The sequence below is a fragment of the Eupeodes corollae genome, chromosome 2, assembly GCF_945859685.1.
Source record: "Eupeodes corollae chromosome 2, idEupCoro1.1, whole genome shotgun sequence".
In the NCBI taxonomy this organism is placed as follows: Eukaryota; Metazoa; Arthropoda; class Insecta; order Diptera; family Syrphidae; genus Eupeodes; species Eupeodes corollae.
The window spans coordinates 32,533,000-32,546,705 of record NC_079148.1 but is presented as its reverse complement, the minus strand read 5'-3'; the positions used below and the strand labels follow the sequence as shown (position 1 = coordinate 32,546,705).

The window sequence follows — 13,706 nt, the reverse complement described above, 5'->3', positions numbered from 1 at the left end:
TATATTCCAAGAGTTATTATTTTGTGTTTTCCACACCTCAAAATCCACAAAGGAACTTGGACTTCTCCAGATCAATCTAACGTCAACCAGATTGACCATATTGCGATCGTCGGATGTACGAACTTTCCGAGGAGTTTACATTGACTCGGTGGCAACATTGCCAAGATGCAATCAGAGAAGCCGCCTCTGATGTGCTGGGTTTCAAACAGCCACCAACAAGGAACCCCTGGTTTGACGAGGAATGTCGGCAGGCAAATGCAGCCAAACAACAGGCACGCAAAGCGGCGCTGAATGAAAGGACGAGAGTTGCTCATAAGCTCTATGAGCAGAAGAGGCGAGAGGAACGCCGACTTCTCAGAAGGAAAAATAGAGGGCATAAGAAGCGTGCGGTCGAAGATGTTGAGAGGTTTAAAAGCAGGAATGAAGTTCAAAAGTTTTATGAACAGGTGAAACGAAATTCACCTAGAACCGAAGGCTTCAAAGACGAAAGTGGAAACATCATAGCGAAACCGCAGTCAATGATGTGGATATGGAAGGAACACTTCTGTAGACTATATAACGGCGATGACGAACTGAATTCCGCTGTCAGGCAGGATGATCCATGCAACATAGACGACGAAAGCCAACAATCCCGGCCATGTCTAAGCTGAAGTCTATAAAAGCCGCTAGAGCGGATGGCTTTAATGCCGAGCTCTTTAAAGCAGCTGGAGATAAGTTGGTTAGGAGCATGCACCAACTTATCTGTAAGATATGGTCGGAAGTACATGCCCGATGAATGGAACCTCAGTATTGTTTGCCCGAACCTGAAAAAAGGAGACCCTCTAAACTGCACCAACTATAGAGGAGTCAGTCTACTTAACATCGCCTATAAAATCTTCTCTGCCGTAATATGTTAATGTCTAAAGCACATCGTCAACAACCTGATAGGTCCTTATCAGTGTGGTTTTAGACCAGGAAAGTCCACAGTTTATCAAATATTCACATTACGCAGATCCTGGAAAAAACCCAAGAACACCAAATCGACACTCACCATCTTTTCATCGATTTCAAGGCCGCATATGAGCCATATCTAGTTTTTGCCAAACTCGTCCGTTTGTGCGGGATGACTAAGGAGAATTCACGCTGCTCCATAAAGGTTGGAAACAACTTAACAGAACCTTTCGATGTCAAAAAAGGTTTAAGACAAGGTGATGCGCTGTCATGTGATTTTTTTAACATTGTGCTTGAAAGAATAGTGCAGAGCTCACACGTCAACACTAGAGGCACTATCTATCAAAAGTCTGTCCAACCACTGGCATATGCTGATGACATTGACATAATTAGAAGAACTCAGGGTGATGTCAATGGGGCTTTTGTGAGTATTGAGGCAGAGTCGGCAAAAATGGGTTTAACGGTTAATAAGGGGAAAACAAAGTACATGCTGTCGTCGAGAAAGGATATACACCACCGACGTCTTGGTCAAAACGTCACCATCGACAGACGTAACTTTGAGGTAGTCAAGGACTTCGTCTACCTAGGCTCCGCTGTAAACGCAGAAAATAACACCAGCGCTGAGATCAAACCCAGAATAACTCTTGCTAACCGCTGAAAGCAATTGAGTGGTAAAGTCCTCTCTCGAGGGACCTAAGTGCTGCTATATAAGACCCTTATCATCCCCTGCTGTGATCTACGTTCCCGTATGCATCGAAGGGGAGCTGTACGGGCTGTAGAGCGACGTAGACTTAGCCAGAAAGGTAAAAGTCCAACGACTAAGAAGGCTGGGTCACGTAGAGCGCATGGAAACCAATACTCCGGCCTGGAAAGTCTTCGAATCCACACCTACAGGACAGCGCAGAAGAGGAAGACCGCGGATCAGGTAGCTCGCACAAGTGGAAGGTGACCTTACCCAACTTGGAATGCAAAACTGGAGACATCTAGCTAGGGACTGAGCTAGATGGAGAAGTTTGTTGGGTTAGGCCCTAGTTCACAAAGGACTGTAGCGCCACCTTAAGTAAGTAATATTTTGTGTCATTTGTTGCGTGGAAAGAGGAGAGGAGGAGGTAGGATGTGGTAGGAAGAAGTGATAGGAAGATTTAAGAAAGGGTAGGTTGGAATGTCAAGTTTCGGGGGTCTGTTTGCGATACTCGGAAGTTAGCTCGTCGGAATGGGGGGACTTGCCCCCGAAACTCAACCTTACCAATGTACAAACAAAAAAAATCAATGAAAAATATATATTAAAGCTAATAATTGAAACAAAAAGATTTGAGTGATTTCTTCACTTAGAAATGAAAAGTTAATTTCTGGTTTCCAAAAACATACGGGGTGCTTCAGGTAGGTAATGATATGTGATCTTACTTATGATATCACTGTTTAACAAGACGACGGACGTACTAACTCCCTACCGGACGTACTAAACGAGAAAAACTAATAGAACCACTAACAAAAACATTATTTAAAACCCCACTCCAGCAATTTTAGTCTGTCAGTAAAGACATGTAGCGGTGAGGGAATCTATAAAAGGTATAAGGAAGAACAAGACAAAAGCGTTAACAGTTGCTGCAAATTCCTGTACCATCGTCGCGATACACCTAGGTACGTCCAAGACCTTCCTGGTGCAGACTTACGACGGTCAGTCATCCTGCAGCAATTCCTAATAAAACGCCTTAACAAAAACTAACCGCAGTAGCTGCGAGATTCCACGAAACCGTCGACAGGCTTACAATTCCTAAAATTCCTTAAGAAACGGAAAATAAGACCACAAAAGCTTAGACGTTGGGCGCCATTTGTTTAATAAAAATTTAGTGACTATACTTAAAATTGTGCGTTCTGCAGAATTATTTTGTTCATACAGAGCAAAAAAAAAGGTTGTACTAAGACAGATTTTCGACATTACTGAATCCATTCTAAATGCATTTCAAATAATACCTGATATAAATAGGTATAGAAAATTTGAATACTTTACAAAAATGTTGAATTTCATACAAATTATGTAAAAGAACTGGTTAATGACCTAGGGTAACATTTTTTTCCACAGTTAAGCTAAGTTTAAAACAAAAAAAATGTTTAAATTTAATTTTTTGATTTTTTAAACCATGGAGCTTTTAGGGACGTTTTTGGAATATGTTCAAAATGATACAATTAATTTGTAACTACATATTTGATCAATACACTAGCTCTTCAAAATTAATTGAATTTAAAATTAAAACCGAAATTAGGATGCCATTAGTTTCCTTTGAAATTTGATAATGAAATTTTTGTAAATAAGCCAAATTGTCAATAAAAAAAAACTTTGAAACATATGCAATCAAAAATTTAAGTTTAAACTGATTTTGGTCGAGATATTCGGTAAGATAAGCAATTTAGTAGTATTTCAAATTTTGTGAGACAAGCGATGTAATTTTTCTATAAAATTTTTCAAAGTGTGTGTGGGTTTTTTAAATTCATGCGAATTGTGCTAGATATTCGTTCTCTTGATATTTGAGAATAAAAATAATGTTTAGTTTATTTAAATTTAATTAATTTTGTTCACAAATGCTCACTATTGTTTTAAACTATATCTCTCGATATCTTGATTCTTAACCCTAGAACACTACCCATATTTGGAGTGGACATTTCCTACCCTGGGTGCTACGGCACCTTGTTATTTTATTAAATAGAATATCAGAAAACTTTTATAAAAACTTCTATTTGACAAATTTAGTACACAATTTAATTTGAGGGTTTCCACAAATATTATCAATCAAATAATATACAGGTTGATGCAGCACCTTGGGTAGTCTTTAAGGGTTAAGATATCGATTTTTTACTTTCCATACAAAGTAATTGTAATGGGTCCGACATTTTGACATTTCTCAACGTCTCAGAATCCGGAGAATCTAAGTCAAAGGTTCTTAAGGAGATTTTTATTTATGTGTGTACGCACGTATCAGTATATTTTTATTCCCGTTCGTTCGGGATACCTTTTTTGTCGGCGATATCTCAAGAACATACAGTTGTGTTCATAAAAATAGCAGTGGTCTCCAAATAAAACAAAAAGGCTTTCAATATCAACGTTATAATATATTTCATTAAACTTCTAATAACTAACTTAAATATTTTATTTATAATAACAGAAAATAAGTATTATCGATTTTTTACCGTTAGCTTTTTTTTAAATATATGGCTGTTCATAAAAATAGCAGTGCATGACAAAGTACTAGATCTATTACGTAAGAAGTAAGAAAAGCTGTAATAAGTTATATGAAAGTATACAAATAATGTTAGCTTACAATTAGTTCTTTGTTGCATAACCATTGTTTTTTATGATGCTTCGCATCTACGTGGCATCGAGTCCACTAAAACTTGACACCTCTCGACTGGTATTGCGTTATACCAATCACGCACTGCTTCCCACAATTTTTTCGAATTCTATTGTTTTGCTTTATGAACTGCGTTCTTAACATGTCCCCACAATTTTGCGATGGGGTTAAGGTCGGGGGATTGAGGGGGCCACTCCATAACGGATAACTCCTTCAGCGCAATCCATGATTTTGCCTTTTTTGACGTATGCTTTGGGTCATTGTGTTGTTGGTATACCCAAACCAACGTAATTTCCTCTTCAGCATAGGGTAACATAACCTCCTCGAAAATGTTCACATACTTGGTTGCATCTCTTATACCCCCGATGGGATTAATAGGCCCGACCCCGTAATATGAAAAACAAGCCCATATCATAATTTTACCTCCACCATGCTTCAATGTTTTTATGGTATACCGTATGGTGCATTTTAGGGTCTTCTCACATATTCTCGACGACCCTTTGACCCAAAAAGAACGACTTTGCTTTCACCGCTCCACAAAACATTCCTCCATTTCTCTTTTGCCCAATCTCTATGCGCTTTAACAAACTCAATTCTCTTTACCACATGCCTTTTCGTCGAGAATGGAGGGTAACTTCGCTTATAAAAGACGTCTTCGTATTGTGACAGCTCTAACAGACAGTTGAAGTAAATTTTGTATTTTGCTAGAGCCTATAGAAGGGTTCTGTTTTTCTGTCAAATCTTTCACCAGTCATCCTTTTTGGGACTCGCGGCCCATTTAAAGGCGTTACTGACCATTTTTGCTGAGCAGCCTAGGATGTCTTGAATATTTTGCTAGGTTTTTCCCTCCAAACGCAGTTTTCGAATAAGATTTCGATTTTTTTTGGTGCAGTGTCTTGACCGTCCCATTGTTTATTTTTAAGCTAATATTTATTAATTTTTTATAAGCTAGTATGTTACAAATACTTAAAACTTTATATAGTAAAATACTTGTTTACCGAAAAATAAAAAAAAAATTGAATTTTTAACACTTTTTAATTATAAAATCAAAACTACTGCTATTTATATGAACACTCTATATCCAGAGAGTTTGAAATAATAGGTGTTCACCGGGAAAAGTAGAGTATAACTTCAAACTAAAAGTCTCTAATATGAACACGGATGACCGTTAGATAAAAGTAACATGTTAATTTATTTTTAAGAATTTTCGTCCTTTAAATAATTGACAATCTAATAAAATGTGACCAGCACTGCTATTTTTATGAACACAACTATATATTTATATTTAACACAAAAAGATGCAGAAATTGACAATTTTGGTTGGACCAACACATTCTACTAGCATCTTCAATTTTATAATGTTGTGACTTGATTGGTAAGCAGTCCAAAACAAAATGTTTGTAGTAATCAAAAAAAAGCTGAAAAGAATATTTATCACCTTAAATATTTTGCCATTAAAAAATAAAATTACCCCCAAAAGAATTGTACACCTAAAACATAACGTTTTTGACATTTAAAAATAAAAAAGAGGCTGGGATGCGACTCACACTGATAACTTCCCATCCCGTCTGTCGATTTGTCTTGCTTAAAAGTTTGTCTAATTTTTACTAAATTTGCGTACTGTTTTTTGTAGATTTTATTTTTTATGAAAAAACGGACTTGGATTTTTATATAAAAATTACTGAATATCGAAAACAATATTTTCCGTGAAATAAAATAAGTTTGAAGCAAATATTTTTAATTTTTTTAAAATCTATTTGAGTCGAAAGTAAATTTTTACCAAGTTTTAGTATTGTTTTTTTTTTAGTTTTATTTTTTGTAAAAAAAACTATCAATTCGATTTTTTTCAAAATTCTATCGAATGTTAAAAACAATATTTCTTATAAGATAAAATTAGTTTGAAGCCAATATTTAAAATTTTTGAAAAGATATTTGAGTCGAAAAACAATTTTTACTAACATTTGTTATTTTTTTTAGGTATTTAATTTTTTGTACAAAAACTGTCAATTCGATTTTTTTCAAAATTTTACTGAATGTTAACAACAATATTTTTTGAAAGATAAAAGTAGTTTAAAGCCCATATCTACAATTTTTTAAAAGATATTTGAGTCGAAAATCAATTTTTACTAACTTTTATAATTTTTTTTTTTAATTTTTGTATTTTTTGTAAAAAAAACTGTCAATTCGATTTTTCTCAAAATATTATCAGATGTCAAAAACGTTATTCTTCTTTGTACATAATTGTTTTGGAGATGAAATCATATTTTATTCGTAAAATTTTGAAGGTGACCAATCTTTTTTGCAGTTTTTTTGATTTATAAAAAAAACCGTTAAATGGATTTTTTTCAAAAAATATACCTCTTTGAAATCACGTTACAATATATTATATAAAATTTAATTCAAGTCTCTAGCGTTTTTGGTTCGTAAGATATTTAGGGTTAACCAAAATTTTCACCTTTTTTCAAACTGCTATGGTAAAAAAAAACCACCCAGGCAATTTTCTTGAGACCCCTTTGTGCATCTTTCTGTCTTATTATTTGTATAACAAAATTTATTTGAAATCGATATCTCTTCTGGTTCTTGAGCTATGGACGACGAAAAAAACGTCGCGAACGTACGCACGTACGGACCTACGAACGTACGTACACACGCACGAACAAACATCTTTCTAAAAATCTTTTATTTCGACTCTAGGGACTTTGAAACGTCGAGAAATGTCAAAATTTTAAAATTGACAAATTGGACCCATTACAATAACTTCCTATGGGAAGTTAATAAGATCCGTCTTAAAAGTTCTTAATAAATTGATTTCTGACTCAAATATCTAGACAGCAATAATTTAAGATATAAGCTTCAAACTAATTTTATTTTGTAAAAAATAAAATGATTTTTAGAAAAATCCAATCAATAGTCTTTTAATAAAAAAAAATCCACAAAAAAGTACTTCACAAAATTGGTAAGAGGACTTATTGCTTAAATATTCATATAATTCTTTGTTAACATACCTATGACAATTTTTTTTTAGAAAATTGCAATCGGCGATTAGGAAGTAGAAACTTTCAAAAAATTATACTAAAATTGATAAAAAGAATGTTTTCGACTCAAGTATCTCGGGAACAAAAACAGGTAGATATTGAAATTGAACTTATTTTATTTTATTCAAAATATTTTTTAAACGTTTAGTACCTAATTTTGTGTGAAAATTGACGTAAAAAAAAGTTTGTTCCTAGAACAAAGAAAGATATTGACTTCAAATTTTGTTAATCTTACAAAAAACTGTTACTCGCACGAATGTTATCTCTGTGGATCGAAAGAGCCTCTTTTTGATTTAAAATTAGATTGCCTATATTATGTAGGTAACTATCCCTTTTCTCCATGTAAAAATGTCTACAAACGCCTGTGGTAGAACGAATTTATGTATGCACTTACCTACCTCAACTATAATTATGTGCAGAATTCAAGAACAATTCGTACTCGCAGAAAACCTATTGGTGACAAAGTAATTAAATACCTCCATATGTATGAATGTGTGTAGTTATTTAAAAATTAAGAGTTTTTGAATTTACAGAATCTAAGTAAAGTTAGGAAGTAATTGCAAACTTCTTACATTCATATTTACATACACGGAGGTGTATGTATCTAAGGAATTAATAAGCACAGATCTCTATCTATGTTAAATTTACCGAACTTTAATACCTACATACGTACCTAGGTATAGGCAATTGAAACTTTTGAAGAACCCTTCAGAAAAATTCTTAAATAGTTACCTACATACACAGGTACCTATATCTTTTGAGACTATTAATAATTTTGAAAATGTGATAGGTACACTTCCGGTTTTCTAATTTATACTTAACTGTGTATACTTATACCTACCTATGTCTTGTTTTTGCACACAGGAACTTATTTTAAAAAATATCTAAAAAAAGTTTTTAATTTTTTTCACAAATTATGATAATTATGCCTTATTTGCGTACCTAGGTCAGGGAGCTTAAAAAAAATGAAACCTATTCAAATACTTTTTTTGTATCTAGTGCGTATGGCAATACTGCTTGACTAGATTTTTGATTATTCATCTTTTGTTTTTGTTGCCTATTTCGCATCGCTCTGACGAAATAAATGAGTGTATCTATAAACGACACTCACAAAAAAAAGCAATCAGAATAACTTGGCCCCCTTTTTGCTTCACCCGCAACGCAATTATTTTCAACTAACTTTTCTCCAGCCCCAGCCTCAGAGCCAGCCCCAGAGCAGCAGCACCCAGCCATCCATCAACCAAACAACCAAACAACCGAATAACCAACCGCCGAACCGATACCAAAAGACCGATCCATCCGTCCGAACCGAATAGAACACAACCCCATACCGATACCATAGCCCCCTTACAGTCGAACTTAACCCCCCTACCCCTTCCATACTTTCCCATTGCGATTGCCGAAACAAAACAGCAACAAAAACAAATCACATCGCACGCAAGGTGGTTGTTTTTGTTTACCAATTCCACAACTTCACACAAAAATATCCCCGCTTAAATATTCTTTTTTTAAATTTAAACAATTCAATGCCAAATTAATAACCCGATATTTGTCTAGTTTCTGGGAACTAGGAACTATTCATAAATTAAAAACTCAAGTACTTCAAATACTTACGGCTTTAAAATTATTGTTAATTGTTGTGTTTAGCAAAAAAATATATTTTTCCGTGTAACCAGGTTTATTCCGTATGGTAATTTTCTTTATTTTTATTTATCACATAAAGTCTATTCTGTTAACTTCACATTGAAAACATAAAACATTCAAAAAAAAGTTAATGTTTTTAATAATTTTTCAAAAATTGTTTTTTTTTTTTTTTGTTTCTACTCAAAACAAAAATTAAATTATGAGTGAAAATTATAGCGACCGTAACGGGCACAACAACTTATCTCTACGAATGAAAACTCAACACTGGCCACCGCCACCGACACCGAAACGAAACTCAACCGCCACTTGCCTTTGCCACTAGTCTATCAGAGCAGCTGGTCTGGTAGTAGAAATAGGATTTTTTGAATTTTATGAAAAACGTCAATAATTTATTTCTTCTCCACGTCCACACTCCACTCCACCCCTTTCTCAATAACTTTCATCAACATTCAACACCACTAAGCCCAATCAGAGTGGGAACACTTTTTTGAAACATGGGTTGTTGTTTTTTTTTAATTTTTCCTGTTTCTTTTTCAAAAAAAGATTATTACGGTACTCAATACATTGACAGTACAAATTTTTGTTGCTGTTAGATACACATTTATGAATTGCAAGTGTGTTAGTTGCAAATTTTCCGAAAACTGTTATTTCTCTTTCGAGAAATATTCCATTTATATATCCCTTTTGAAATGTACCTCCCGCCCTCATCCATGTATACCACTAGGAAAAAGAGAATATCCAAATCGTTAAAGAGAAGGATTTTTTTGTTTTTCTTTGGTTTTGATTTCGTGGAAAATGGTGCTTCTAAAAGAGAAATTTCCTTCTAAGGTTGATGTTACATTGGTAAAATAAAAACGTATGGAATTTTGTATGCAATTGTGTTTGGAAAAAGAAAATCAAAACTTTGAAGACTTATGGTAGACTTACACTGTTGTACACTTTTAAATCAGCACAAAAAGAGATTTAAGGAATATGAGCTGCGTTTTATTACGAACAATAACACATAAAGGTTATCCAGTGATAACCTGCATGTGCTACTTCACTTCCGCTTTATGCATTGCGTAGGCACATATTTCTTCCATAATACAATCTACAATAATCCCGACATGAAACATATTTTTTGGTGCTAAGCTTGAAGCAAGGGGGGGGGGGGAACAACAAATTTCAGGAGGATATTAACCAAACATCCTCCATTTCGGTCCTAAGGAAAAAATAAAACGATAAAGCATATACAAGTTTCTTAAGAAACACTCAATCTCTTCTTCAGTGACCAGCAAGTGAGTTGGTATGGTTTTGTCGTGTGTCGTGAGTTGTCTTGGTTTGGGGTTATTTTTTTTATTTTGTAATTCCATATTCCAATGAGACCGAGACTGAGACGCTCTTCCATAGAAATTATTCCCTTCATCTTTTTTTCTGGTAAAAGGAGCGTCAAAATTATTTATTCTCGTTGAGGAATGCAAAGACGCGGCGAATGTTGTTAAATGGTATTTCGCGTTGTTGAAAAAGAGGAAGGAATATTTGAAATCCCTTTGCAATGATCACTGAAAAGGCAATATATCAGCCCCATTCTGCTATTCACGTGGATCGTATATTCGATTCACCTATTCGATTCTCTTTTACACTGCCTTTGTATTCTGCTATCTATCAGGCGAACTACATTATCCCAAACCCATTTGACATTCAAATAAACAGATGTTCATGTAAAAATCTTGGGAATGTTGGATAAATTGTTTTGATTCATACAAAAATTAGGTTTTATCCATCCATCTAAACAAAATAATTTGTGTAATTTGTGGAAATGTGTAGTATTTGACTTTTTATTCCAATTGTAAGCAAAGGAATAAGAGAATCCTTAAACATAGAGCTTCGGAGAAATGTTAAAAAGTGTCTTCCTTGCGCTAAAAATGTTAATATTCTTTTATTTATAAAACAAATATTCTAAATTTAGCAATAAATTAGTTTTCACTTACATTTTGCTTACAAAAACTAACAAACCAGGCATCAAATGAAAAATTTGCTGCATTTTATATGCGGATCTGAATTGTATAAAATGAAACCTTTCACGTGAATAGAAGAATACCGCGCAATATTACCAACGTAACCGACATACACAGAATCACTTCGAATGAATAGCAGAATAATGATTAGTGAAAATTCAAGTTAAATTCCCCCGAGAAATAGCAGAATAGGCTTGTATGTAAAATTAAAAATGTCTAACGTTGAAATAAGTTGCTTAGCTTCAAAAAACGCGAAGGGAAGAAACTGTTTATTTTTTCAATTTAAACACAATTTAAATGAAATTTTTCCTGATGTGCTTTTACTTATTTCACTTTTTGGGTTCATAAATAAAAAAAAATACACTGAATTACAGTAGTCTACAAGGCTTTTTTCAAATCACAATTTTCTGATGCGTTTTGAGAGCTTTAATTTAAATCTAATAACATTAATACTCCATCACGTTATGTTTTTGAGATATTACTTTTTGAAATTAGAAAAAAAATGCAAGACATTTTGAAGTTTTTAGAACTGAAAATTTGCGTATTTTTCCAAAACTTATGTTTTCGAAAACCAAAGCAGTAAATTAGTTAATTAAAGGTTTCTAAAAACATCATAAAGAATCAAATGAAATAACGACAATTAACAATACTAACTATGAAAAGTTTCCAAACCAATTTAAAAGATCACGCGTCACAGCCTTTCCAAAACATATTTTTTCGAAACCAATGCATTAAATTAGTTAGTTTACATTATGACAGGTCGATGGCTATTTTGAGTTTTAAATGATAAATCGGTGTAAGCTGAAGTTGAAAAAAAGAGGCAGACAATTATTAAAAGCAAACAAACATTAAAAAAAATGAGAGACATAGATGTATGAACGTTATATGTCTTGAATCTACGTCGTTTTATTTTCGTAGGATGACCTTTGTGCATTAATGGCGATAGTAAAACGCAGCTAATAAAAATTGTTTAAATCGGTAACACTGCCTAATAGGCTTTTCACACAAAACCCAGTTATCGAAAGCTATCGGTTTTGTCCGAAACAAGCGACACACGTTTTCAATGAAACATGTCCAAAACTAGAAGCAATTTAAAGATTGAGTAAAAACTTACAAACCTTTCAAAATATTCAGCGCTCAATTAAACGCCAACGAAACAGATGATGGCGCTCAATTAAATGCCAACGAAACAGATGATGGCTGCTGCCAAAACAAATTTTTCACGTTGATATTTTTAATTTTTGCGCGTAAGACTGTCATGCCAAAAATCTTGGGTCCAATCCCTTCCTACACCATCGAAAGTTTTTTTACAAATCCTCCAAGAGTAATTTTTGTCATGAAATGTGCTTTCTCAAATGGACAGTGTGAATTTGGGTTAAAACTCTAGGTCCCCTCCATCACTGACAAACTTACTCGCACACAGGAATGGCTGAGAGTTGTAAGTAAAAAGGTCCTAGTTCTGATCAGAATGCATTTTGTTTTCACAAATAAAAATTAAAGGACTGAACTTTTACTTAGAAATTTTGCATTAATGCAAGACTTGACATTAGATGTTACAAAATTGAAGTCAAACGAAAACGTATAAATGTTGAGTGTGCATTGTATTATTTGTAATTAGTTACAAAAGCATGTATTTAAAAACTAATCGAAATAAAAACAAGGTATTTTGGTACAAATTAAAAATTGATAGTTCTTATTGAAAATTATAAAATTACAAATATTTGTTTGTAAAAAAAGCCCAGAAATAAACATTTTGACAACTGGATACAAATTAAAAGGTGTAGGAAAATAACTAAGAGGCAAAAAGGCTGGCTTGCTGCAGTCACGGCTACAACCTTTGACAGTTTACTTTGAAAATATGTCTTCAATTGTATCACAGGGTATACCAAAGGTCGAACATATTAGATAAAATTTTTAAACATGTTTCCACTTTTGCTCGTCACTGTAGTTCCTAAATGTCGCAAGTACAAATAGTATGTATTATTTTTAAGAGTATATTTTTGATAGGAAACGATAAAAGAACAAAATGTGTTTGATTAACACAATGCCGATAAGAATATGACAGATTGATGACATGGCATCTGTTCTAGATGGATGTTTATAATAATTGAAGAAATGATTTTTTCTACTGTCAGTTATGCCAATAGTAATTAATATTGACGAACGTCATTTAAATGAATGAAAGTCAAATTTAAATGTTTCGGTTATCTTACTATATTTGTTTTCCATTAAAAAGAATTATTTATTAAGAAAATATGACAGAAACTAGATTATGCCACTATTTTGACATTTATCTGTCATTCTTTTGAATAAAATAGGTGCTTAGGGAATTAATTCAATAAGGCACACATTTCTAGTTTTTAAATGCTCGAAACTAGCAATTGCTTCAAGAAGTTAAAAGACATGCAATTTAAAGAAGTTACAAGTTTTTGAGCATTTAAGTACATTTTTCAAGTTTGAATTAAACCACGTTTTTAGTGAATTATTGCTAAAGATGGTTTAAATTTGAGTTAACACATTCGAAGATAAACTTACATGTCAACTAAAATTTTAATCAATGAGAGCTGAATGAAAATTCATGTAAAAGTGCCTGGATACACGAGCACAAAAAAGAACTACTTTTGTGGATACATACAGAAAAAAAATTAAGTGGGTATGCAAGAAGATTTGACAAAAGAGAAAAGTCGGAAATTAAAACACAAAACAATTATTATTAATTTAAGCGTTTGAACTCGAGTCAAACTAGCCATTTC

General features: G+C 33.3%; 1 protein-coding gene across 2 annotated transcripts in view; it reads right to left on the bottom strand.

Moving 5' to 3' along the window:
• Window positions 1-9,586, bottom strand: part of LOC129944719 (protein bric-a-brac 1) — a 69,280-nt gene extending 59,694 nt beyond the window's left edge. The window contains exon 1 of one of the 2 annotated variants that reach the window (XM_056054356.1): window positions 8,927-9,586. The gene's annotated coding sequence lies outside the window, so the exon portion shown is untranslated. The remainder of the gene's footprint in view (window positions 1-8,926) is intronic. The other variant, XM_056054355.1, reaches the window with a different exon arrangement.
• Between the last annotated feature and the right edge of the window lie 4,120 nt (window positions 9,587-13,706).